Here is a 26,296-nt window from a genome sequence, read left to right as displayed (position 1 = left end):
ACCTGCTCATGTCTGAATGTTCTCCCTGTCCCTTCTGATTCCTCTAAGATAAATACGACTTGTCCTAATTCTGTCCTTTCTCCTTCCTTCCAGGATATGGCTGGCTGCCATAAAGTCAAGGGTTGAGATCAAAGGGAGGTTGCTCCTACGCAAGAGAAAACATAGACTGGTCAGCGAGCTGTACTCTCTCCTGATCTACCAAACCATGTGATTCAGAAGAAGGGGGCAGTGAGGATTTACGGATGTCTCCCACCTCTACACGGTCTGAGTAAATGAGTCTGGCCACCAACAGAGGGAAGGAAGCTATTTTCTATTAAGATTTATGATCAGAGTCTAGCACGGCCTGCTGGAAAATTACTAAATCGGTGGGTGCGACTCTCCCCCTCAGAGATTTATTTCCTTTTTATAAAGAAACAAACAAAATTCAGAAATTCAATCACACAGGATCCCCTCGTTATACCTCTGTAGCAAAACAAGAAACGAGGAAGCCACTCCAAAATAGTCTTTCCCAAAGCCACTGAGATTCCCAATCCCGTGGTTACACTACTAGAAAAATTTTTCTTATTTGTAGGAGTTCCACTTTCTGTAAAAGGACCTTACCCATAGATCTCTTCTAGATCACATGCGCCTTAATTTTAGGAGCTGGGAGACCATGTCCGTTAGAGGCATCATGGCAAGAGAACAGTTCTCCCTGCCTATGTCTAAGGCAAAGCATTTATTTCCCCCCGGCCTTCTTCAGTTTGAGAATCTTGAAGGAGGGAAAGAGAGAATAAGGGAGGGAAGAAGGGAAAGAGAAAGACTGGAGACGAATCAATACCAAAAAACACTGAACAAAGATGATCCGTGCCTATTCAAAACTGACCCACATTTAGGAAGTCATGACACATGCCCTCTGCAGAGAGTTGTTGTTAAAACCAAGTACACATTTGAGGGCATGAAATAAAAGCAACACGTGCTTCCAGCTCAATTTGGAAGAGCACCTTCTCCAAACCATCTTCCTGTCTCTTACTGACTTACTTTGGTCAATTGTCAAGTGTGTTCCCAAAGAAATGTCATTGGGAAATAAAAGTATTAGCCCTCATTGGAAAATAAGTGATTGCTTCCATAGGTATTTTGTGTCAGCTAAATAATGACATCTTGGTCTTTTCTTTAATTAACAGCTGCAGTACTCAGCATATCAGGGATATTTGGTAATGTTGCTGTTGCTGTCACACACATGTGAAAAGATAGCTTATTCTCAGCTAAGTATCTCAGGCTGTTCCTATACTGAACAAACATACACAGTTGGAATTGGATATATAGCTTTACACTAATAGACGAGATAAACAATGGCAACATTGATCCCTATATTCTTTTGATCTTGAAAATTTCATATTTACTTCCAATTAGAGCTAAATACATTACCCTGTTCCATCATGAGCTAGGAGCCTTTCCTGTTTGCATAGGAATGGCCTTTGTCCAGAATATAGGCTTATTCTACAGAGTCAAAATTTTTATTTTCAGACAAGGTTCTTCTCAGGACCTTAATCTCAGAGCCTAGGCCAGTCTTTGTGTATATAGGGACCTAATAAATGTTTCATAACTGACTGGTAGCCCATAGGACCTAATAGTTAGACAACAGTCAAAAACAGGTGTTACATTTGTCGTCCTTTTTTTAAAAATTTACTTTCAATAAAAAAAAAAAGAGTTTTAATTAAAAATGATCTGTTAAATGAAAACATGTTTGTAAACAGCTACCATTTCATTCATCATAAAACGTGGAGAAAAACAATTATGAAGTTAAAAATTTTTCAAAGACTTTATGATGAATTTATTTCACGAACAGGAATGTTTCTCCTTATAGTGTCACTGCCGCACTAGGCTTATTTCATGTTTTTGAAAATTTTATTTTGTTGTGGGAAAAGACACATAACATAAAATTCACTATTTATCCATTTTAAGTGTACAATTCAGTGACATTTGGTACATTCGGTGTTCGGCAACCATCACCACTATCTAGTTCCAGAATATTTTCACTACCTCAAAAAGAAAGCCCGTTCCCATTACTCACTCCCCGTTTCCCCTCATCCCTCAGACCCTGGCAAACACTAATCTGCTTTCTGTCCCTGTGGACTTGCTTACTCTGTACATTTCATTGTAAATGGAATCGTACCCTGTACAGCCTTTTGCGTCTGGCATAAGAGCACAGTGTGCACTTTTCAGTCCTTACAGTCGACATCATTTCTGCCTTCACACTGAAATTCTAGACTTGATTTCCTCTCTGAATTAGAGTCTTGCCCCCAATTCCTGAGTATTTGATCCAGAACTTAAAAAAATTTTTGACAGGTTTCCAACTCACACCAGAGCCAGGAATGATTTTGCTCAAGGTTTCAGAGCATAGGTCTTCAGGCTTCCATCAACACTATTACACTTACATCTGTGCTGAGATCTGTTAAAATGCTTTTCGGTCGCAAGTGGCGGAGAACCCAACTATTGGTGCACTGAACAATAAGGGGTTTCTTATCCCATATAACAAAACAATCCAAGGGCAAGGTGGTTTCAGGACAGCTCAGCACTGCGGTGCAGGAGTTTCTTTTAACTTTCTGCTCTGCTCTGCTCTGCCATCCTCAGCTTGCTGGGACCTTCAACTCATCCTTCTCCCCCCACCAATGATGACCCGATGGCTTCAGCAACTTCCACCTTTTTACAGAGCTTGTCCAGAACCAGAAAAGGTCAGTTATTCTTCTTATCAATTTTTATTAGGGTGGAAGAACTTTCTCAAAATCGTCCCAGCAGATTCCCTCTCATGACTCATTGACCAGTTATGTCACAAGACCACACCCATTCCAGGGGTGGGCAAGAGCAGTGGATGTGCCTTGTCAACATTCACTCCTGGGACAGGGGAGGACCCGTGAAGCACATCGTCACCAAATACCTCAACATAATGGGGTTCAGTTGATGAGGGAGGACAAGGAAATGATAAACAGAGAGGCTACCTACATCTACTACTTTGGCATTTGTGTTGGTTTCAAATCAATTACTTTTCCAGTCAAATAATCTAAATGGTTCCCTGAGGTTGTGCAGTCTATGACATCAGATCTGAGTAACTTGGTTGACCAGGTGTTCATTAAAAGGAGTTGTTAGGAATGAACTCTCAAAATTCACATTTTACTTAGCCTGATAGCTGGTTAACAGAAAATAATATACATTTTGCTATATCGACTTGGCAGAAACAAGATCAGAATTGCCAAACTACAGCACTATGTGGTGGAAAAGACAATATTTTGAAAAGTTTCCTTTCCATAACACTGTTGTATATGATCCCTGGATTATTTACTCACCGTTCAGAGGTTACTCTGACAGATTACATTCAACTGATCAGCAAATGGATCAATACTTTTCACTACCCAATTCACAACTTTTGTCGGGAACTAGAGCAAACCCACCAGTTGCTGTCATGTAGATAGAGCCCTAATTGAACCAATAAATCTAGAGGCCCATCAGTTATAGTGACGGCTAAGAGGGAGAAGCAGCATAGATCACTCACAATTCAAAGGGAAAAACAAAGCACGACCCAGAATGGGAGTTGTCCTCTTCCTCCTCATCCTGTGGGGAGAGGAAAGCCTCAGGAAATTTGAGGAACTCTTTAGCCAAGAGAATAATGAGGCATAAATCCTGCCCATAGATAGTGAGAAGCCTGGCTCAGGAAGTAACGCCATTAACCAAAGGATCCTCCAGTGCCGGGGACAGTGATTAATGACCCAAACTTGACACGGTTATGTGACTTGGAAAGGGTCTCCACTCTTGGGGAGAGTGATTTGCAGAAAATGGAAACAATTTTGGTGGCCATTGTCACTGCCTCGCCAGTTTCCTTTGTACAGCAGCTAGCTCAGGGAGAAAAGAGAGAGCTGCTTGTAACCTTTCCTCTCTGGACTTGAGAATGAGCTCTTATCTATGCAGTGGGCTGCACTGGCTTCCCTCTAAAACTGGAGGATGGCTTGTTAAGGTTACAATTTATGGCGTGCTTATCAACATACTTCAGCCTGCAGATGGCTCCAGGCAGAGAACGTCACTCTTATCGGAGACCATTCTCTTCGGCTGTCGTTTGTTGGTCTTGGATGTTAACGTGGGCAGAGCACCGTAGTCACCCACGTGGAATGAGGGTCACAAAAATCCTGCAGACCGCCTTTTGGAGGCTGAGCTTCTGTCACCTCTTCAGAAGTCTGTCACGTCTCTTTATCACTAAGTTTTACATCGCACATATTTCGCAGAACGCAGGAAAATTAAACAGGAAGACCAGGAACTCTTTAGGACTCACAGAGCCTTCAATGAGGAATGTGGGAGTTTTCTTTCTTTTCAGTCTAAAATAGAGAGGTACAGAAAGGGCAGGAATCCACTGGTTATTCAGCAACCACTTAGGGCACAGGGAGGTAAATAATTTGGTTGCTGGAAGCGGAAGCCAGAGGGGAGGCTGTCAATCGCTCCAGTGACACCGTCAACGGACCCTTGTTTTTGCATTTTTGTGACTTCTTAAAAATAAGCATCCCAGAGGTCCACTGTGTCACAATGAGTTCTTTAAAGCGGGTATCAGAAAACTACAATCATTCCAGCGTTGCCGTCCTACTTAAAACATTTTTGGAGCTGGGGGCCCTCAGAGCCACCTGCTCCTAAGAAAATGAGGCTCATTACTTCACACCTGTATTTCATTTAAGGACTAAGAATTCTTCATCATATACACTCACTCCAGTTACCAGTTGTTTCTGAGGAACACTGTCCCACTAGTGGAACCTGTGACAGGCCAATATTTGACCCATGAAGAACACCCAGTCAGCACGATTGTTGAGTGCTGTTTTTAAATGAGTTCTAGGGGCGCCTGGGTGGCTCAGTCAGTTAAGCGTCCGACTTCGGCTCAGGTCATGATCTCACGGTCTGTGAGTTCGAGCCCCACGTCAGGCCCTGTGCTGACAGCTCAGAGCCGGGAGCCTGCTTCGGATTCTGTGTCTCCCTCTGTCTCCGTCCCTCCCCTGTTTGCGATCTGTCTCTCAAAAATAAATAAACATTAAAAAATATTTAAAAAAAAATATATTTAAACCAATCAGTCTGGAATTTTCTGATCAATACTATAGTGAGGTGGTCTGAATGACAGACCCCAGCCCTTTACCCAAAGGAAGGTGACTGCCTGAAATAATCCCTTTTTTGTTAAGACTTCCTCGTCCCTGCTCCCTTCTGCTTATAAAAGCCTTCTATTTTGTACAGCATCTGGTAGCTCCTTTCTACTTGCTAGATAAGAAGCTGTCCTGTTCATGAATCTCCGAATAATGCCAATTAGATCTTCAAATTTATTCAGCTGAATTTTGTTTTTTAAAAGGTCAAAGACAGTTTTTAAATATATTTGTTTAAAAAGTATTAATTCATTGTTATATTATGACATCAGGCCATATTAAGAGGCTAATTGCTATTAAAATCACTATATCATATACCCGAAACTAATATAACACTGTATATTAACTGAACTTTACAAACATGTATCTATTTCTCACTGCTACCAATTGTCCCCATTCCCCCCCACCCTCCCCCCCCCCATCAGAAACAAACCAAAGGAGAAGTATATTGAAAATACTGGTGAAATCGTTGTACTGTTGGAATTTTTCCCAGCTTCTCGCTTGTAAATGTCTTTACATTAACAAGTAACTTGTAAGTGCCAGGTACAAATTGTGCCAGGTACAACAGCTGAACCAGAGAAAGAAGCTATTAGAAAAACCACGAAAAGCCCGCTGGTTTTAAGCATGCAGTGTGGTTGGGTTAAGCATTTGGAGTCTAGAAGTCAGACTAGGATTCAGTCCTGACACTGCCACAACTAGATGTGTACTTGGCCAAGTCACTAAGCCCTTCTAAGGGTTAATTTCCTCACCTACAAAATGGAGACAAAAGCGAGTGGTTCCACCTACCTTGTGCTGAGACGACTCGACACCTTAACGCATGTAAAACCCCTGCATCACCCCGGGGAACGTGAATTCTCAAGACATCTTAGCTATTTTTCTACTGGTCCAAAAAAAGCTGAAATTCTGAATGGAACACACTTCTGGTAGAGGACTATTTTCCTTACTTACCTATACTATGGTAAACTGAGCTATAAAATCAAAATTTGAGAAACCTGGAAAGAGATTTTTGCATCTTGCTTAAGACTCAACCTACATTCCCCAACCCCCCCCCCGCCCTTGAAATTCCCTTTAGACCAAAGAAAGTAGTGGCCAGCACAAAACAGTACCTCCTTTGCCTGCGATGCACCGTTTGCTGTGCCCACTCAAGCCAAGAGTCAGTCTAGTTTACAAGGACTTGTCAAAACCCGAAGATGAGTCCACAGGGGCACCTAATTCATCAGAGAGGAAGAGAAATATCACTTACTACTGGTGACTGGCTGCCTAGATCCTATAGATATCAATGGACACTGAAAAAAATATGACATTAAAATCTACTATTTGTGTAGAAATAACCATGGGAAAATGCATGGAATATGTGCTGTAAAAGAAAAGCAAGAGAGGATACATCTCGAAACCAAAGAATAACTCCGGTATGCATCCGTTCTGAACCTAAGACATCAATATTTGGGTTGGGACGCAGGTTTGACTGCTGTAACAAAGAAATCCAAAACAAATACGGCTTTAAAAGCTAGTAGGTTATTTCTCTCTCACATAGTCAGGCAAGGCAGTCCAGGCCCGGATGGAGGCCACGCAATCATCAAGGGTCTGAGTCACTGTTTCTTGTGCTCTGAATCCTCCAAATGGCTTGCATCTCATGGTTCAAGTTGGTTGCTCTATTATGTCTGCACTTTAGCTTATGGAGAAAAGGGCAAGAGAACATCATGCCCTTCCGTTTAAGGGAAAACCCAAGAGGTATAAAGAGGGGAATGGCACACCTCACTTCCATTAGTAAACCACCAGCCTGTACTGTTACATGGCCACATCTAGCTATAGTATAAGGTCTTGAGCCCAGGCAGTAATTCATCAGTATGAAAGATGAGGAAAATCAGTTTTAGGACATAACTAGCAGTCTCTGGCACCGTGGGGTGCATTTATTTAGTTGAGGTGTGTTAGCACCTTTTTTTTAAGAGAGAGAGAGACAGAGCTCGAGACAGGGAGAGGGGGTAGAGGAAGAAGGAGACAGAGAGAGAGAGAGAGAGAGAGAATCTTTTTTTTTTTTTAATATTTGTTTTTTGAGAGAGAAAGAGAGAGAGAGAGAGGCAGAGAGAGATGGAGACACAGAATCCGAAGCAGGCTCCAGGCTTCAAGCTGTCAGCACAAGAGCCCAACGCAGGGTTTAAACTCACAAACTGTGAGATCATGATTTGAACTGAAGTTGGACACTTAACCAACTGAGCCATCCAGGTGGCCTGAGAGAGGCGGACGGGGGGGAGGAAGAGAATCTTAAGCAGATCCCTGCTCAGCTTGGAGCCCAACTCAAGGCTCGATCCCCCGACCTGGGGAATCATAACCTGAGCCAGAATCAGGAGTGGGACTCAGCCACCCAGGCACCCTGGAAATTAATTCTTTAATGATACCATGAGTCACTGGTTCAAATGCTGCTACAACATGTGAAGTCCTATATAGAAAAGTCCCAGAATTCATTGCTTCTGTGCATTCCATTGTTTACCAAGCAGATATTAAACCGGAAGTCATCTTATTCCAGGATAGTCTGATTGCTGCGCATCTAGGTTGCCTCCGCACTTTCAATGCTCTCTCTGCAAACGCTTTAACTGGAGCTTAATTTTCTCTGTCTTTTAGGCATCAAGTGTCTCCAGGGGCTATCACAGGAAAGTCAGCTCTGGCTCGGACAGCCCTCTGAGGTCCATCTGCAGTTTTCAGAGCAATCACTGGATCCTCAATAAAGACTTGAATCACTGAATCATCCAAATATACAAACCCTTCAGCCTTTAAAATCAATATTGAAGAGGCACCTGGGTGGCTCAGTCGATTAAGTGTCCGACTTCAGCTCCGGTCATGATCTCATGGTCACATGTTCGAGCCCCACGTTGGACTCTGTGCTGACAGTTCAGATCCTGGAGCCTGCTTCAGATTCTGTGTCTCTCCCTCTCTCTGCCCCTCCCCCATTCACACTCTGTCTCTGTCTCTGTCTCTCTCTCTAAGATAAATAAAATATTAAAAATGTTTTAAAAAATCAATATCAAAATTAAATCAATTTGAGTAATAGGAACAGAATGCTATACCAAACCCACATGGAATTTAGCACTTCTTCCAAAAATATATACACTCCTGGTTTGATTTTTTTGTTTAAACTCCTTTATTTGTTAAAACTTTGACACCAGTACCCCCGAACACTGCTGAAACCAGGGGGAAGGCTGGCAAAGCCCTCATGTGAGGCCTGCCCTCCTTTTCACTCTTCTCAACGTACCATCTTTCAGCCTATGCCTTGGCCTGGTTTCTACTGAATTTACTGCCCTGTGCACGGCTCACCTCGAGAGTCTGGGAATTGTTGCTCCTGAATTTGGAAAGGAGGGAGAGTTGTTTCTGAGAGCTGAGTGCGGAGGCCGTTGCTACTCTGGCATCTGCGAGTGACCCTGAATTTGCTGCCCGTACGTACAGCAGGTTTTGAAAGGTGTTGAGTTGGGGCTTCACGCAGCCACATCGAGCTGAAGTGGGCAAGAAGCTAAGGCGCTGTTCTCTTCCTCCTAGGGGGAAGAAGGCTGACGTAGTTTTAGTAATTTTCCTCTATGCCAATCTCTTTTCAAAAAAGGATTCCAGGGCGCCTGGGTGGCTCAGTCGGTTGAGCGTCCACCTTCGGCTCAGGTCATGATCTCACGGTTCGTGAGTTCAAGCCCCCTCCGTCAGGCTCTATGCCGACCACTCAGAGCCTGGAGCCTGGTTTGGATTCTGTTTCCCTCTTTCCCCACCCCTCCCTCTCCCCCCCCCCAAAATAAACATTAAAAACAATTTTTTTTTAAGGATTCAAATCTAGGGGTGCCTGGGTGGCTCAGTTGGTTGAGTGTCTGACTTTACCCCAGGTCATGATCTCACAGTTCGTGGGTTCAAGCCCCACGTCCAGCTTTGTGTTAAGAGTGTGGAGCGTGCTTCCGATTCTGTGTCTCCTTCTCTCTCTGCCCCTCCCCCTGCTCATGCACTCCTGCACTTGCTCTCTCTCTCTCTCTCTCAAAACTAAACAAACATTTAAAAACATTTTTTTAAAAAGGATTCAAATCTGAACAGCAGAGATAAGAGATTAATGGCTTTGTAAGGGAGTATTTGGGGAGAGATTTGACAGAAGGTAGAGTCTTGAGGGGGTGTGACCTAATATACAAGAATGATTGCCTTCTCTAAAAGTTATTTAGATAAGGTTGATTTCAAATACAGAAACACGTTTCCAAGGGAGGACTGACCCCAAGGTGACCTCCCTTTTTCACACCTTGCGTCTACACTTTGATCACCCAGGGAAATCCAGATCTCCCAGAGGCTTCAGTGGAGGACTCCTTACACTCATATCGAAAAGATTACAGCAGGGGCAAGAACGGCATACCTTAGTGTGCTGCAGAGCTAGAAACGGCGAGAAGGGTGGCCCTAGCTCTGATGCTCACACTCAAGTGGGGTACAGGAAAACGCATAAAATGCTCTCTAAAATCCAATTTATAGCGCATGCTATCCGACTACACAGTCCACAAAGGGAGGTGGGAGATCTGAGAATACTTTTTTCACTCTTTCCCACAAGCTTCCCCTCTCCCCACATTTTTCACTGGTGGGAGCAGTAAAAGGTCTTCTCGCACCTGCTGGAGTACCAATCCTGTGGACAGCTCCTCTATGCTCTTGGGTTTTTTTAGCGTTTATTTATGTATTTTGAGAGCGTGCGCGCACAAGTGTGAGCTGGGGAGGGGGCAGAGAGAGAGAGAGAGAGAGAGAGAGAGAGAGAGAGAGAGAGGGAGAGGGAGAACCCCAAGCAGGTTCCATGCTGCCAGCACAGAGCCCGATACGGGGCTCGATCTCATAAACCGTGAGATCATGACCTGAGCCAGAATCAAGAGTTGGACGTTGAACGGACTGAGCTACCCCCTGTCCCCTGTGCTGCTGTTACTGCTGTTACTTGTACTGCCTGAATGACCACCGACTACGGTCTTTGTCATTTACTCTTACATTCTGCTCCAGTCACGGTCATAGGCACTGCACTGACATTACCTCTTTAAATCCTCACAAACCCCTGTAAGTAGGTTCTGTTATTACTCCTATCAGTCATGTGACGACAGTGATGCCGGAGGAGGAGGACTGAACAATTTGCACCAGGTCATGCAGCTGAAAAGGGTCATGCAGAGCTGGGAGGTGACAAATCGGCGGGGGTCTCGAGACAGCCTACAGGAAAGAAGCCGGTGAGGCTCGGACTCAGCAGATCAGATGAGTGGGATTGTTCTGTCATGATGAACTTGAAAGACAGCCCATTCCCCTTGCTTAAAACTCCTCCTTGTCACCTATTATGCTCCCATGACAGTGAACTCTCATCTCATTGACAAAGGCCTGCATGATTGGACACCTGTGCCCTCCCCCCACCCCCCACCTCGCCAGGCAGACCTCCGAACACTCCCTGCCGCGTCCTGGTGCTCTAGTTACGTTTGGGCCAATCTGCCAGAAGTCTACTTACTAGAGGCACTGGCTGGACTGCTGGCTTTGTATGTGATGTGCAGCCCTTCCATCAGACAGACTGTGAACTCCCAGAAAGCAGAGAACAAGCCCTGGGGAAGGAAACTCATGAGTTACTACTCTGATCGCAGCAGAGGGGACATGGGGATAACGGGCATGCAATGACATACTCTGAGTAATTGACTCCGTCAGGGATGCAGAAAGTGGCAGTTGCTAAGGCAGCACGTAAGAGAGCCCCTCACGCAGACCTGGAAGACCCGGGAGGGCCTCCCAGAACCAGGAATGAATGGAGAGAGACTTCTCGAGTACATCACCTGAGGTCAGGTGAAGGACAGGAGGGGCCAGGGGCAGAGGGCAATGCTCTGGCTAAAACATATGCAATATGGAGGTCAGACAGAGCTTGGCTGGCTGCGAAAACTGAAAGAAGTTCTATGAGGCTGGAATTACCAGGGGAGGCCTGTGGAGTGTGGACAGGCGAGGGCAGAAAGGTAAGTAGGGGAAGAACATGAACACCCTCAAACCAGAGTCTGTACTCTATCCAGTCAGCAATGGGCCACTGGATATTAAGTATTAAATATTACTATTTAGATATTAAGTATTAAAATGTCTTAAGCAGAAGAGCGACATGACCAAATGAGCATTTTTGAACAATTGCCGTGTTCTTTATTTCTTCTGCATTTTCCTACAAGCTACTGAAAAGAGTTTTCTGCATATGGCATTGATGACACAGGTGCTTCAAGTACTGAGATTTCCCAAGGAAGATTAAATTTGTTAACTTTTTCCCTCACCTCTGGGTAGAAAGTTGCATCCATCCCTACGGGAGAAATCCCCTCCTGGAGCCAGGAAAGGCGCCATATTGTCTGTGAGGCAAAAACAATCAGCTCTTTTGTGTTTAGGTTCAGTAAGGAAGGTTGCAAGGGTGAACTAGGCTCTGAGGGCACTGGCTTCAACAGGGTGGAATAATGACCTTATTGTAGGTGGTCCTTAATCAACCTTTTGAGTAAGCGTGCGGGAAAATGGAGGGTCCCTGAGGAGGGAGACAGGTATATGACAGCCAACACTCCCATGGAACTTATTACATGCCAGGCACTGTCCTAAGGACTCTGCATGTATATGAGCTCAGCTAATCCTAACAACAGCCCTGTGACAGAGGGACCCTATTAACCCCATTCTCTAGATGAAGAAACTAATGCACAGAGAGGTTGAATAACTTGCTCTGGTCACCCAGCTGATGAGCAGCAGTGCTGGGAGTCAAGGCTACACTTCCAGAGCCAACTAACTGTGCCTCTTCTACCCACAGTCCATGGGAACAGGAGGCATTACTTTCCCTTCGCCTCTTCTCGGACCCAGCCTTCCCGGCCAAGCCATAGCTCTCCCGTTCATCGTCCACCGCCAATGTGTCTGAAGTAGAGGATCTCTAATTTCTGGTCTCTCTGTGATTCCATAAGTGGGGCTGTGGTCCCAGCCCCAGGGATATCCAGCATCCTGAGCTGGAGGAAAGGAAAATTGCTCCCCAGTTTTACGATAAATTACTCATCTGAATTGTTCACCCCTCATTCTAGGTTTTCTGTTCAAGTATCACTTCCTCCTAGAAGCCTTTCCTGGCTGCTTGTCTAAAATACACACATAATGGGGCAGCTGGGTGGCTCAATCTGACTCTTGATTTTGGCTCAAGGTCATGATCTCAAGGTCATGAGATCAAGCCTCATGTTGGGCTTCCGAGCTGAGTGTGGAGGCTGCTTGGGATTCTCTGTCTGTCTGTCTGTCTGTTTCTCTCTCTCTGCCCCTCCTCCACTTGTGCACGTGCTCTCTCTCTCAAAAAAAATAAATTCTATTTAACACACACACACACACACACACACACACACACTCTTACTCTTTATTCCCTGGCTCTGCTTTATTTCACAGCACCTATTGCTAGCTGAATGTATTTAATTGGTTACTTGTTTAATCTACATAATTTGTAGGTTATATATAAGTAATATATATTTATACATATGTATAAATACATATATACGTAAATAACATATATTTATCTATATAAACTATTATGTTATATAAAAAATCACATGTGTATGCATAAATTTTTTAACATGTATTTATTTTTTTGAGAGATAGAGAGAGAAACAGAGCATGAGCAGGAGAGGGACAGAAAGAGGGAGACACAGAATCGGAAGCAGGCTCCAGGCTCTGAGCTGTCAGCACAGAGCCCGATGCAGGGCTCGAACCCACGAACCGTGAAATCATGACCTGAGATGAAGTCAGACGCTTAACCGGCTGAGCCACGCAGGTGCCCCAACATATGTGTATATATAAATGTAAATTCCATACTAGCATTTACGTGATCTATTTATTTGTTTCATTGGTTACTTGGTTATTGTCATTCTCTCTTACTAGAATATTACATATATATATAAAACATATAAAATTTGTAGATTATGTATAACACAGAACATATATTTACACATATGTATAAATACATTCATACATAAATGACATGTGCGTATCTATATAAATTATGTTATATAAATAATAACATGCGTGCAAACATAAATGCAAATTCCATGATGGCGGAGACCTGGTCTTTCACTACTATAGTCTTAGCTCCTAGAACACTGTCTGGCAACAAAAGGGGGCCGCTCAAAAAATGTTTTTAAGTACTGAAGTAAATGAAAGGCAAGTAAAATTAATATTGACCAGCTTTGCAGCCTCACCTCACCATGGAGCCCGTTTCACCTCACCCCTTCTCACCTCTTTTTCCTTTACTTCCACATCTATAAGCTCTACTGTGGAAAAAAGAAAAAACACAAGTTTGGGGGGGTTCTGTTTTGTTTTGTTTTTTTTACTTCCTCCTATGTAATGTTCCTCCTCACCCTGCATCTCTATGAGTCTGTGCTGGCTTCCCAGGGCGCACTTCTTCCTGTGTCAGGGGAGGACAGCGTGTCTACTTTGGCAGCACTGGCCCTGTGATACCCTGCATATCTCGGTGGAACCGACGCCCGACACTTGGCAGACTTCCCTCCCTCACAGAAGTGAGCTCTGTGATTCCCACTCCATGATGTGAGGCAATGAACTCTGTCATTTGGAATTCTGTCCAGCTCATTGTTGGGAGTTTGTCTAACACTGAGTCAAGAGATTTGGGGAGGACACAAATAAATGAGTGCAAACCCCAAGGGACAACAATTCTTCAGCTATCTGTGAAAACAAACCTCAGTGGGATCTGGCCTCAATGGGCTCCAGGTCCTGTGGTGAACAGAAGACAACTTCCCTGGGCAGGAAGGGGTCTCCTGCTTCACCCTGCCACCCACCTCAACTCCCACTCTGTCCACTGTCTTCTCAATTTCTTTAGCCCAAGCAGAATGGCAGGAGACAAAACAGGGCCAGAAAGGTTGATCAGCTGGACTTCGTCCATAAAAGGAATTCTAGTGCAAAGTTCTAAAGGGAGGGAGGTATGTTTTTCAAATTGTCATTGTTTTTCTCATTCTGGACTCTCCTACAACAGATTTTGCTCACTCAAAATGGAAAAACAAGAGGGAGTTATCTTCATGTAAATATTGGAACAAAAGAATAGAATCCCAGTGGAAGAATCCAACTTAAAGGTATTTCTTCAAGAATATTCGACAGGTTGGAAATGCAAGCTGGTGCAGCCAGTCTGGAAAACAGTATGGAGGTTCCTCAAAAAATTAAAAATAGAACTATCCTACAACCCAGCAATTGCACTACTAGGCATTTATCCAAGAGATACAGGTGTGCTGTTTCGAAGGGACGCGTGCACCCCCATGTTTATAACAGCACAATCAACAATAGCCAAAGTATGGAAAGAGCCCAAATGTCCATAGATGGATGAATGGATAAAGAAGATGTGGTATTTATATACAATGGAGTATTACTCGGCAATCAAAAAGAATGAAATCTTGCCATTTGCAACTACGTGGGTGGAACTGGAGGGTATTATGCTAAGTGAAATTAGTCAGAGAAATACAAATATCATATGACTTCACTCATGTGAGGACTTTAAGAGACAAAACAGATGAACATAAGGGAAGGGAAATAAAAATAATATAAAAACAGGGTCGGGGACAAAACAGAAGAGACTCATAAATATGGAGAACAAACTAAGGGTTACAGGAGGGGTTGTGGGAGGGGAGATGGGATAAATGGGTAAAGGGCACTAAGAAACCTCCTCCTGAAATCATTGTTGCACTATACGCTAACTAATTTGGATGTGAATTTTAAAAAATAAGAAATAAAATTAAAAATATATATATACAGGAAAAAGGAAAGTATTAAAAAAAGAAAGAGATAAAAGTTATGAAAAAATCATATTTGAAACAATAGCCAGTATTCAAATATTATCAACCTTACCAGTAATTAAAGAAAAAACAAAGCATTATGATGCAATATTCAAGAAATTCTATTAGTAAAATTTTTAAAAGAATGAAAATAACTACATCAATAATAATGTATTAAATAATTCTTTCTGTGTAATATTGTTAGAAATGTAAATTGGTATGCAAATTCTAGAACAACATATGTTTATATGTTATCTTATTACATCTGTTAACAAAGTATCAAACATTTGCATTTTGGACAAAATTAAAAAAAAAAAAAGATTCAACGGGTGGGGCACCTGGGTGGCTCAATAGGTTAAGTGTCTGACTTCTGCTCAGGTCATAATCTCACGGTTCATGGGTTTGAGCCCCTCGTCAGGCTCTGTGCTGACAGCTCAGAGCCTGGAGCCTGCTTTGGATTCTGTGTTTCCCTCACTCTCTGCTCCCCAGCCCCCACACCCCCCCCCATTCACTCTCTCTCTCTCTCTCTGTCTCTCTCAAAAATAAGCATTAAAAAAAAAGAATATTCAACATGCGAGCATTCAGAAATCATAGTAAATATTCAGTATCAAATCGGAATCTGAAATATTCAGTACCACATCTCTAACATATGCTTTTACCAGGTTGATCTGAATCATGGCACATTTTATGTAAATACAGTGTTAATTAAGATAAAGCTTTATTTCTGTCTCAAATGTTTTAGGCCAGAATTAACCAAATTATTTTCTCTGAGCATCACTTCAGATTCTTATTGCATACTTCAGGAAAATATTTTATTCTATCACTGATATATCAAAAAATGTTCTGAAGTCATTGAAGACATTTGGGTATGTTGCCTCACAATTTTTCTTCATTCACAAAACTCTTTTCTTCTCCATAATAAACTTTTTGTCACCAACAACATCTACTGAGTACCTCTCTGTACAGAGCAGCCTGCTAAACGCTATCATCTCAGATGACAACTGTTTAGGCCAATGTACCACGAAGCCTCTAGTTGCCAAGTAAGTCCCCTTATGCATTGGGTTCTCTTCGTTTGTGTCTCAGAATGCTTTCTTTTGATTTATTTTACATCACATGCCTTTGAAACACTGGATTTTCCCCAAAGCCTCAACATGTCTCTGGATTGGAACCCTTTCTCCATTTCCGAAGCTTTTCTAAATAACACAAGAGGGACCATATTAAGAAATACTGAAATTGTCAACGCCCTTTCAAAACACGTATCTTCCAAGTGGGGTGAATATCAAGCAATCACACTCATTCAAATCCAAAATACATGAATATAAAAAATGAAAGTTCCCTCATATTACATCTCTGAAATGTCAACATTTCATGAAAATATTTGTGTCTAGGGACCTTGTACAACTGGGACTTATTTAGATATAGCAATAACTTTCCCCTTTTCTTCTAAACTCATAGCAGCCTACACCTCGCTTCCATGTCTAGACAAAACAGAATCATCATGTTGTCCAATCTTAGATTCGTTTCCCCCTGAAATCATCTGCCAGCGAGAGGTGAAAAGGAGTAGGTTACAAACTCAGACAAGCCATTCTGACAGTTTCCATCTATCTCTCATTTTGCAACTAACTGGTGCAAATATCGGACGTCTGATTGACCTCCCGCACTCATTTCTGGCACACGTCCTACACCAGCTGCTCAGTGCCGCTTTTGGCGAGATGCTGATGGGCTGGCTCTGTATCCCCAGGGATGAGAAGGATACAGAGACACACGAATGACCGCTTAACCACGTCTTAGATATGACGTCTTTAAAACTCTGATCAGTAAAGTTTTTAAGGCGATGGTGATTGTAGACCAATTCTTTCAGAAATGTAATCATTTTGACTTTCAGGGGAAAGGGGTACTTTAAATGAGCAAAAAGAAAAACTAAGGAAGCTAAAATAGACAAGAGAAGAGATTGTTGCTTGGTGTGCGTGAAATAAGTTTTTTTAATCCTTCTGTGCTATTTGAGTTTCTTCTTATCACGCGGGTGTGTTTCCAGGTGAAAAAGAATGAGAACGTTTTACGTCCAAAATGTATCTTAATTATTGTGTTCACGGGTTAGCAAAACAGAGCCCATGTCAAAAATGGTCCACGAGAGGATGCTATAAGTGGAACAAAGGCCAGCATGGCCTAGGTTGTGAGGTCTAATTGTGACACTGGAAACCCCCCCTTGTGACACCTTGTTCATACCCTCCTGTCCTCCCAGGCATCTCACTTCCCCGAACTCCTTCATCTCCAACCCAGATCTCCTTCTTGTTCTCAGCTGTCAACTAATCCCTACGAAGGTGTTCAATGTTTAAAATGTGTGATTTCAAGCAACAGTTCATTCCAGAGGGGTGCCTCAGTTGAGGCAGCAAATCAGGCCACTCCTCGGCCTCATGATGTGTGAATCAGAGGCAAGGCCAAGAGAGCCGGTGACCACATGTGTGTGTATCAAAACAGAATAAGGATGACAGATGGGGCTCCTCAACTATGAGCTGTTATTCATTTAACCAGCCGACAATATGCTATGCATCAGGCTAGGAGTCAAGGCTACAGAAAAAAAAAATATTTTTTGAGGCAACGTCCCACCCTAGAGAAGTTCATATGCTCATGTGGAAGGTAGGCACATCAATAAATCATTGCTGTTCCGTGTGATAAATGGCTAAAATAGAGGGATACAAAATGCCACAGAATCCCTGAAGGGACTATGTCCTTGAGGGATTTTAAACGGAAGAGCTATGTAGTCATAAATACCTGTCTGGCAGGATCATGGAAGACCAGAAACCAGGAGACCAGAGGGAATGACCTGACACAGTCACACCACAGCAGACGAGGGCAGTGGGAACAGGCAGCAAGAGGCCAGTCCTCCAATGGAGTTATCTCAATAACTTATCAGATAATGTCCATCCTGTATGGAGAAAAAGAGTGATTGTCACCCTCTGGTGGCCAACCCTCAAAATGGAAGAATTCATACTGGACTGTGTGTGTCAGTTTGTTGTTAACTATTCTAAACGATGATTCTGCTTAAGGTACCATTAATGTTCACGTGTGTAATTGAAAAAGCATGAAAAAAATGTTATTTTAATGCAGCCTTACATCTGAAGTCTGTGTTCTGATCCGTGGCCATAAAAACACTATAGCATTCATTTAGAACAACCATCATCTAGTTGTGACAAGCTGTTTTATCTGCTGTCCTTTTCATAGTTAACAAGTTATCAGAATGTATTGAAAAGGGTTTCAATGGGGCACGTGGGTGGCTCAGTTGGTTAAAGCGACCAACTTCAGCTCAGGACGTGATCTCGCGGTTCTTGAGTTTGAGGCTTGCGTGGGGCTCTGTGCTGGTGGCTCAGAGCCCGGAGCCTGAGACTGCTTTGGACTCTGTGTCTCCCTCTCTGACCTTCCCCCACTCACACTCCACCTTCCTGTCTCTCTCTCTCTCTCAAAAATAAATAGATGTTAAAAAAAAGGGGGGGGGGGCCTCAATCAGGATTTCTTGGCTCTGCCTCTAATGAGGTACGGGATATTAAACCAGTTATCCCCTTACACCTTGGTTTTCCCAACGAGGAAATGCTTCTAGGGCCCCTCTGAGCTCTAACTGTCATGTGTCAGCTTGCACATCCAATTTGTCTTTCTTCTCCTTCACCTGATGGAAATGGGCCCATTCAGTAAATGTGCCCTTTATCACCTGATTTCTCCACATCTATCAGTTGTGTGTAATACAGATTGCCTACCTGCTAGTGAGCCCGTTGTGTTCAAATATGGTTCATATCTACTATCTGTGAAACCCTTCAACAGCTTAGCAATTATAGCTTTACAAAGTCCATCATTTAGTCATAAAAAGGTTAATCATCTCCATCGCGCAAAATATTCTTTGTGTGACCACACATACTCTTACTGGTTTCAAAGTAAAAAAATTTATCTTAATCAACCATCTAATAATTTACTGATCAATATTCAAACTTTGTTTTTAAAGAATATGTCACTCAAAAAAAAGATATTCACTCAACTGAATTTAAACAAGAATAATAAAGATAATCAAAATTATTATTTTTTTAAAGACTAAAGCAAACAATGCCTCAAATAATTCTCCCCAGACCTTAAAGTTGTATTTACATATAGGAAAACTTGCCATCACGGGGTAAAAGGCAAGAAGGTTGCTGGGACTAACACGCACCGGCCCTGCTCAACCACACCTGGCTTTATGAAGGGCATTTGTGCTACACGTGAGTTTTCACTCCCCCAACACCAACCCAAGGCTGACAAACAGAATAGAGAGCTTTTGCTATTCTATTTATGTTTGCAGTGATCATTTGAAATCCCTTAGATACTTAGACTAAGCATAAAAACGCCAGATTCCCCTCAAGGTTTATGACTTCGTATCAGATTAAACCCCAAGCCTCCTCTTTTCTCTTTTTTGTTTCATTCAGTTTCTCAGGTTCAGTTCCTCCATCCAGAATTTAAAGGGAAAGGAAGATAGGTCAGAAATTAAATTTCAATCCTCTTTCTTTTTTACGTAACACATTGTTCACCAAGACGATGCATTTATTTTTTTTAATGTTTATTTTTGAGAGAGAGACAGAGACAGAGTGTGAGTGGTGGAGGGGAAGAGAGAGACGGAGAGAGACGGATACACAGAATCTGAAGCAGGCTCCAGGCTCTGAGCCATCAGCGCAGAGCCCAATGCCAGGAACTGTGAGATCATGACCTGAGCCGAAGTCAGCTGCTTAACCAACTGAGCCATCCAGGCGGCCCAAGATTGTGAATTTTAAAGACCAAGGGTGGTATGAAAAAATGTCCTATCATTTACTTTGCTCTGTGGGCTTCCAGGCTACTTATTTTGCCTTCTCCCGATTCAGCCAACTAGCCTAGAAACATGTAAAGATATCTAGTTTTCTTCTTAGTAATTAAAAAGAACAAGAAAGAAGACTTTTTAAGTTTTCTGAACTCCAATCCTACAGGTACTGGCTGGATGAAAACTGAAAGTAATTTACCAATTAGAAAAGGGGCAGGGAACTCCAGGATCCAAAGTACATGGGAAGTTGTTTGGGGCTTAGAAGTTACTGTTTTGATGCACTGAATATTTCAGGTGAATGACTCCCCTCCAAGACTGTCATCGAATTTACCTAAAGGGAGAGGTGAAAATCACATAAACCAAGCCCGAACACTGCTGCCTCTCATCATGTGAACTATGACCCTAAGCCATGCGGGGCAGCTTGATTCCTTGAATAGAAAGAGATCTCAAAAGGATGTAGGGAGCACTTTGCAACCTATGGTCCAAAACATTCTAACAAAACCCTGAGCGTGATGTGACATCGGTTTTCAGAAAAATATGGAGATGAAGGAGCAAGTAAAACCAGGTGGGACACAATCAGCAAAATCCAGACTACGGGAAACTCCCTAGGATGAGCAATCCAGGTTTTTAAGAAGAAAATATCAAAAGGAGAAATAAAGGCATGGAGGAAAGAATTCATAGGTTAAAAGACATTTGGGGGCACCTGGGTGGCTCAGTCATTTAAGAGTCCGACTTCGGCTCAGGTCATGATCCCTCGTGAGTTTGAGCCCCACATCAGGCTCTGTGCTGACAGCTCGAAGCCTGGAGCTTGCTTCGGATTCTGTGTCTTCCTCTCTCTCTCTGCCCCTCCCCCGCTTGTGCCCTGTCTCTCTCTCTCTCTCTAAAAAAATAAACATTAAAAACAATTAAAAAAAAAAAAAGGCATTTGTAAGACATTATCAACAATCACACTTCATGCCTCTTATTTTGGATCTCGAGTCAAACGGTGACAATCCAATCGTGAAAACTTGAACCCTGACGGGCTATTGACGTGCTTAAGGAATGGCTGTTAATTTTTTTTTTAAGTGGGATCATGGTATCAATGTTATGCTCGAGCCCTTGTGTTTTACAGTAATATCCTGGAATGATTAAGATTTGCTTCCAATAATCGGGGAGGAGGGTGTGGGTGGATGAGGCTCAGAATTCAAGAAAAACCATGACTTAGTAATTGTTGAAACTGAATGACAGGAACTTGAAAGTCCATTATTCTGTGTAGATTTTTGAAATTTTCAATAAGAAAAAGGAAAAAAAAAGAAAAATAAAACCAACAATGAGATTGACAGTATTGGGGAGGATGAAAAGCAGCTGCTGTTCCCAAACACAGGAGTGAGAACTGTTGCCATGACCTTGCAGAGCTATTTGGCATTCTAAAGTAAAGTGCTGTGTGTACCTCTATGACCTACCATCCCACTCTTAGGTATTTAGAAAACGAACTCAGGCTGAATTGCCCTCTAAGTGGCTTTTTAACCCCTCGTCCACTGCTTTCTAATATTTTTAAATCATGGACTCCTATCCGAGATCACACAGGGGCACCTGAGTGCCTCAGTTGGTAAAGCATTTGACTCTTTATTTCATCCCAGGTCATGATCTCACAGTTCATGAAATCAAGCCCCGTGTCAGGCTTTGCGGTGGCAGCGTGGAACCTCTTAGGATTGTCTCTCTCCCTCTCTCTGCCCCACCCCTACTCTCTCTCTGTCAAAATAAATATTTAAAAAATCACACAAACTAGGGGCACCTGGGTGGCTCAGTCAGTTGAGCATCGGACTTCAGCTCAGGTCATGATCTCGCGGTCTGTGAGTTCAAGCCCCACATTAGGCTCTCTGCTGACGGCTCAGAGCCTGGAGCCTGCTTCAGATTCTGTGTCTCCCTCCCTCTCTGCCCCTCCCCTGCTCATGTTTTGTCTTTCTCCCTCTGTCCAAAATAAATAAACATTTAAAAAAAAATTTTTTTTTAATCACGCAAACTACATTGGATGAGGGGATGTAAAGTTCAACTGGCTGCAATATCTATAGGTATTTTTTATGTCTTGTTGTTGTTATGACGTAGTTAAGGTGCGTAAAACGTACAGGTTTAAAGGACTATCTCACACATAAACAAGAATGTGTGTTGTCTGTAATACTGGAAAATGGAAGCAATATGAATATGCATCAATAGATAAATGGTTTAAACAAAGTGTGGAGAATTCACTCCACGTGCAAATGTAAAAATGAATCAACTACATATGAACCTCGATAGTTTTCCAAAACATAATGTTGAATGGGAAAAAAAGCAAGTTGCAAGCAGACAAAGTCAGCATGATAGGTGACAAAGACACGAATGGAAAAAGTGAACTCTAAATACGAGGGAGCAGGGCCGTCAATGCAACTGGGAATGATACAGAGCATGTGAGCATACTCGTGACATTCTGGTTCGTAAGCTGAGTGTAGGTTCATGTATGTTTGTTATATTATTATCTATCCTATTTTGCATCCCTGAAATATTTAATGAAGAATACATTGAACAAGATGACGCCTATTAGCCAGCTCCAGGGATAGGCTTGGGGCGACAGGAAAGGGGCAGCAGCCAGCCGGTCACACATTCTTAACTCATTACAGAGAGTTCATGTTATTTCTTACAGTGTTGGGGACTTTTTAAAAATCGAAAAGCAGTTTTCTGCAAGTAAAAATCTAATTTGCAGAGTAACATGATTTTCAGGACTCTGTTGTTCTACGTGTGAAAAGAATAGTAAAGGCTTTGTCTATGTTCATCCACCCATCTGAATTATAAGACCTGGAGAGAAAACCCCAGCAGAATACCTTGAGAATCTCAGATGAAGGGCATTAAAGACAAATGCCCAACGAATGGATGTTTCTACAATTTACTCACAATTTACCTTACTTACTCAAAGCACAGAATTTTAAAAGGTTTGAAAAAATGAGACTTTAAATCTTAGTTGGTACCTATCCAGAACTTGCTGAAGAGGTCAGGGTTTCCCTTCCAACCTGTTCTATGCATATTGCAAGTTTCTGATTAGTGTCCCAGAAAGCAACAATTCTGAAATCCGACCAAAAAGGCAGTATCGCAGCGCCATCTACTGAACCCTAGATAATTTCACACAAAAACTTGGGAAATGTCCTAAGAAAACGTGGGCTTTTAAACCAAACATGAAATATAAGTGCAAAGCCTCAGAACTTTTTTAAAAGTTTTTATTTATTTTGAGAGCGAGAGAGAGCAGGGGAGGGCCAGAGAGAGAGGGAGAGAGAAAAAATCCCAAGCAGGCTCCACATTGTCAGCACAGAGCCCAACCGCAGGGCTCAAACTCACAGACCGTGAGATCATGACCCGATCCGAAACCAGGAATCCCATGCTTAACCGACTGAGCCACACAGGCCCCCGCCTCAGAAGAACTTTTTAAATCAACGTATTTATTTAACTCCTTAACACTGATTTCAGTATTAAAGTACATGTAACATAGCACTGCTGTGCAGGCTGCATTTCAAAACATGAGGTTTGGTTTTATTTTACACACCACTACTCAACTACACTATTACTCATGAAAGGACAGCCTTAAAATACCCTTTACTTCAGAACTGTGTGCTATAGAGTGGGATTTGGGGTGTCAGGCGGGGGGGGGGGGGTGCTGGAAAAGTCTCAGGGACCCACCTTGTCGAAGGGGAAGAGCCCTGGCTGGCAGGGCTGACCCGTCTCCGTGGCTCAGGTAGCCACCGCCCATGTGATCACGGCACTGCCCAGCGTGTTGCTCGATGGTTCTGGAAGCTGCTGCGGGAGCTCAGGCTCCAGCACACCACTCCGTCGGACACAGATAGGGATTCTGAGGCCCCTGCCTAGAAAAGCATATGTTGGGGTACAGTTGCCCCAGGCCCTAATCTCCTTATAACTTCGGCCCGCTTCAAAATGAAAGCGCTTCAATATCAGCCCAGGCGTAGTCCCCTTGCCTGAGGCATTTCTTTTGCAGAGCATTTCTTTTTAATTTTTAGGAACCTGCAGGGCACGTCAGCCCCCTCCCATCCCAACCGCAATCACCCATCTCTCTAACCCAGCTCGCAGGGGCTGCACGCAGAGACGCCACGAGCTGGAGGCAAGCGCCAGGTGTACCTTACAACCGGTTTGCTCCCGCACAGACCAGACTAGACCAGTAAGCCCCCCCCACCCCCACCCCGCAGACCCCGTCACTGATCTGCCACTGACTTTTCCCTCCATTGTAACGCGAGGACTCACGCATAGGGGTGGAGAGCTACCGAGGGAAACGTGGGACATAGGAAACAGCGTGTTCTGTCCACTGCGCCTGCGCACCCTCCGCCTTTCCCCGCCCCTACGTGCCTAGACGTCACGGCGCTCCCACCTCCGCGCCTTAAAAACCTTTCCCGCGCGTTGTTGGGAAGCAGCCGGGTGTCTCTCTCGCCGGGGCCATGTCCCTCTCGCCTGGGGGCGAGCTGACCATAAACGCCATCCGCACCACCCTCGGCCTCATGTCTGTTTCTATTGTCAAGAACCTCGAGGTCGGTTTCGGTCCTGATCGTGCCAGAGTGGGTCCCCAAAGCCCAAGTCACGTCACCTCTCTAAACAGTAAATCCTCCACCTCGGAAAAGGATGGCGAGTCCTCACGAGGACTTTTCTGGTTTGCAGGCGAGAATTCTAAGAAAGGAACACTCGTGCCCAGTATGTGAAGCCTGGGGGAGCAGCGGCAGCATGTGGCGAAGCAGTCCCGGAAGAAGTCGCGGCACTTGCCCCGCAGCTCCGCCTAGTCTCTGCGCAGGACAGGAACAGAGGCGGCTGCTGGTGTTGTTCCTACCAAGTGGGAGGGAAAGAGTCCTGGCCCCAGTTGGGAAAGGGAATAGGACTCATATGGGGAGGCAAGTTTAAGTTGTCCCTTGGAAGACTGACCTGATCTTTTTATTTACTGAGCTAATCAATAGGGACATCAAAATGCCAAGAGCACAAGCCCCAGCTCTCAAAGGACTGAGGTGGATGGTGGCCTGACCTGAATCTCTCCTATAGCGGAATCAGAAAAGGACCTGCGCGGAGAAGGGAAACCACAGCCCAGAGAACTGTGTTCACCCTCAGCTTCATGGCTGGTGCAGCATAACAGTCTTGAGTAGGAGGAAGAGTCTAAAAGAAAGCCTGGACCTCAGGGTTCTCAAAGCATCCAATGGCAGCTGTCAATAGTGGGTCTTAAAGACTTAAAAAAGACTGCTCGGAAATGTGGTGATCCTACTGTGTACAGCCATAGGTGAGACCATAATTTACTTAGCCATTCAGTTTTTGATTATTTGGTTGTTTCCAGTTTGGGGTCGTTACAAATAATCTTCTATGAACATCCTTGCATATGTCTTATGTTGCTCGTATGTACACACTTTGGTGGGCCTATGCCTAGGAGTAGAATTTCTGGGTCACAGATAGAAGGACCACATATTTTGGTCATCCAAACTGGGACACTTTTGAAAGGACAGGTGATATTTAAAATAATTAAAATTTACTTCTTGATCATCAAATTCATTTAATAAATAGGTAGACCTATAAAAGATTTTGATTCAAAACTGATTTTCAAAACAACCCCCCCCAAAATATTAAAGTGTAACTAGGCACATTAAAATAAAATTCTAAAAAAAAAAGTTGTGGGGGGGGGGGTTCCTGGGTGGCTTAGCAGGTTAAGCGTCCAGCATGATTTTGGCTCAGTTCACAATCTCGCAGTTGGTGGGATCGAGCCCCATATTGGGCTCCGTGTTGACAGCACCGAGCCTGCTTGGAATTCTCTCTGTCCCTCTCTCTCTCTCTCTCTCTCTTTGCCTCTCCCCCAGTCGTGCACTCTGTCTCACTCTCTCAAAATAAATTAAAAAACTTAAAAAAATTCTTTAAAATGTTCATATTGATAATCTGCATATGTATTTTTAAATAGAATAACTATGCTTGACACATACATATATGAATTGGTCTTAGCCACATCTAGTATTTTTTTTTGAAGAACATTTATTTTTTTAATTTTTTGTCTACACCCAACGTGGGGCTCAAACTTACAGCCCTGAGATCAAGAGTCACATGCTCTTCCAATTGAGCCAGCCAGGCACCCCAGAACATGTATTTTAATATGGTCTTAATACGTTTTGTAAAACTGCCTGCAGAATGTCTTCAAAGTTGCATTTAATGTTAAAATAACTAAGAAGGGTGAGACGGTCAACAGACTCTTCTCCACAGAGTGTATTCGTGATGCAAATGATCTCTCTGAACCTTCTGAAGTACCTTGTAAGATCAGAGCAAAGTCTGCTAAATGAATGATCATCTCAAATCTAGTTTTTGTCATATTGAACTGTGTAAATATTTATGCCCAATATTTTCCACAGATGCTGTCTTTTTGTCTTTATTCAGAATCATCTTCTTCAGCAAATATTTTTATAAGCAAAACTTATAAAGTAAGTTGTCTAAAACACTTTCAGGCATTTTGCCACATATATTTGCAGCAAAACTATAGGCCTTCTCAATTCCATTCATTTCTGGTTAGAATATAAATACATCTAATTAAAAGAACGCTATCAAACATGCCAACA

The 26,296-nt window shown here is 43.2% G+C and overlaps 1 long non-coding RNA gene across 7 annotated transcripts; it reads right to left on the bottom strand.

Moving 5' to 3' along the window:
• Positions 1-1,958: 1,958 nt before the first annotated feature.
• Positions 1,959-24,043, bottom strand: LOC122240231. 7 transcript variants are annotated; one of them, XR_006219653.1, is made up of 10 exons: positions 23,973-24,043; positions 23,397-23,578; positions 17,678-17,831; positions 13,365-13,399; positions 11,402-11,473; positions 10,615-10,705; positions 10,158-10,328; positions 8,451-8,665; positions 6,248-6,349; positions 1,959-4,340 (listed from the first exon to the last, which is right to left on the bottom strand). It is a non-coding gene; the product is annotated as an uncharacterized LOC122240231 (long non-coding RNA). The 7 variants fall into 7 exon arrangements; XR_006219655.1 differs by lacking the exon at positions 23,973-24,043 and adding an exon at positions 23,850-23,890; XR_006219649.1 differs by lacking the exon at positions 23,973-24,043 and adding an exon at positions 23,791-23,882.
• Positions 24,044-26,296: the final 2,253 nt, after the last annotated feature.

The sequence above is a fragment of the Panthera tigris genome, chromosome B4 (genome assembly GCF_018350195.1).
Source record: "Panthera tigris isolate Pti1 chromosome B4, P.tigris_Pti1_mat1.1, whole genome shotgun sequence".
NCBI lineage: Eukaryota > Metazoa > Chordata > Mammalia > Carnivora > Felidae > Panthera > Panthera tigris.
Note: the sequence above shows the minus strand (reverse complement) of the source record. Positions and strands in the feature narration are given on the sequence as shown.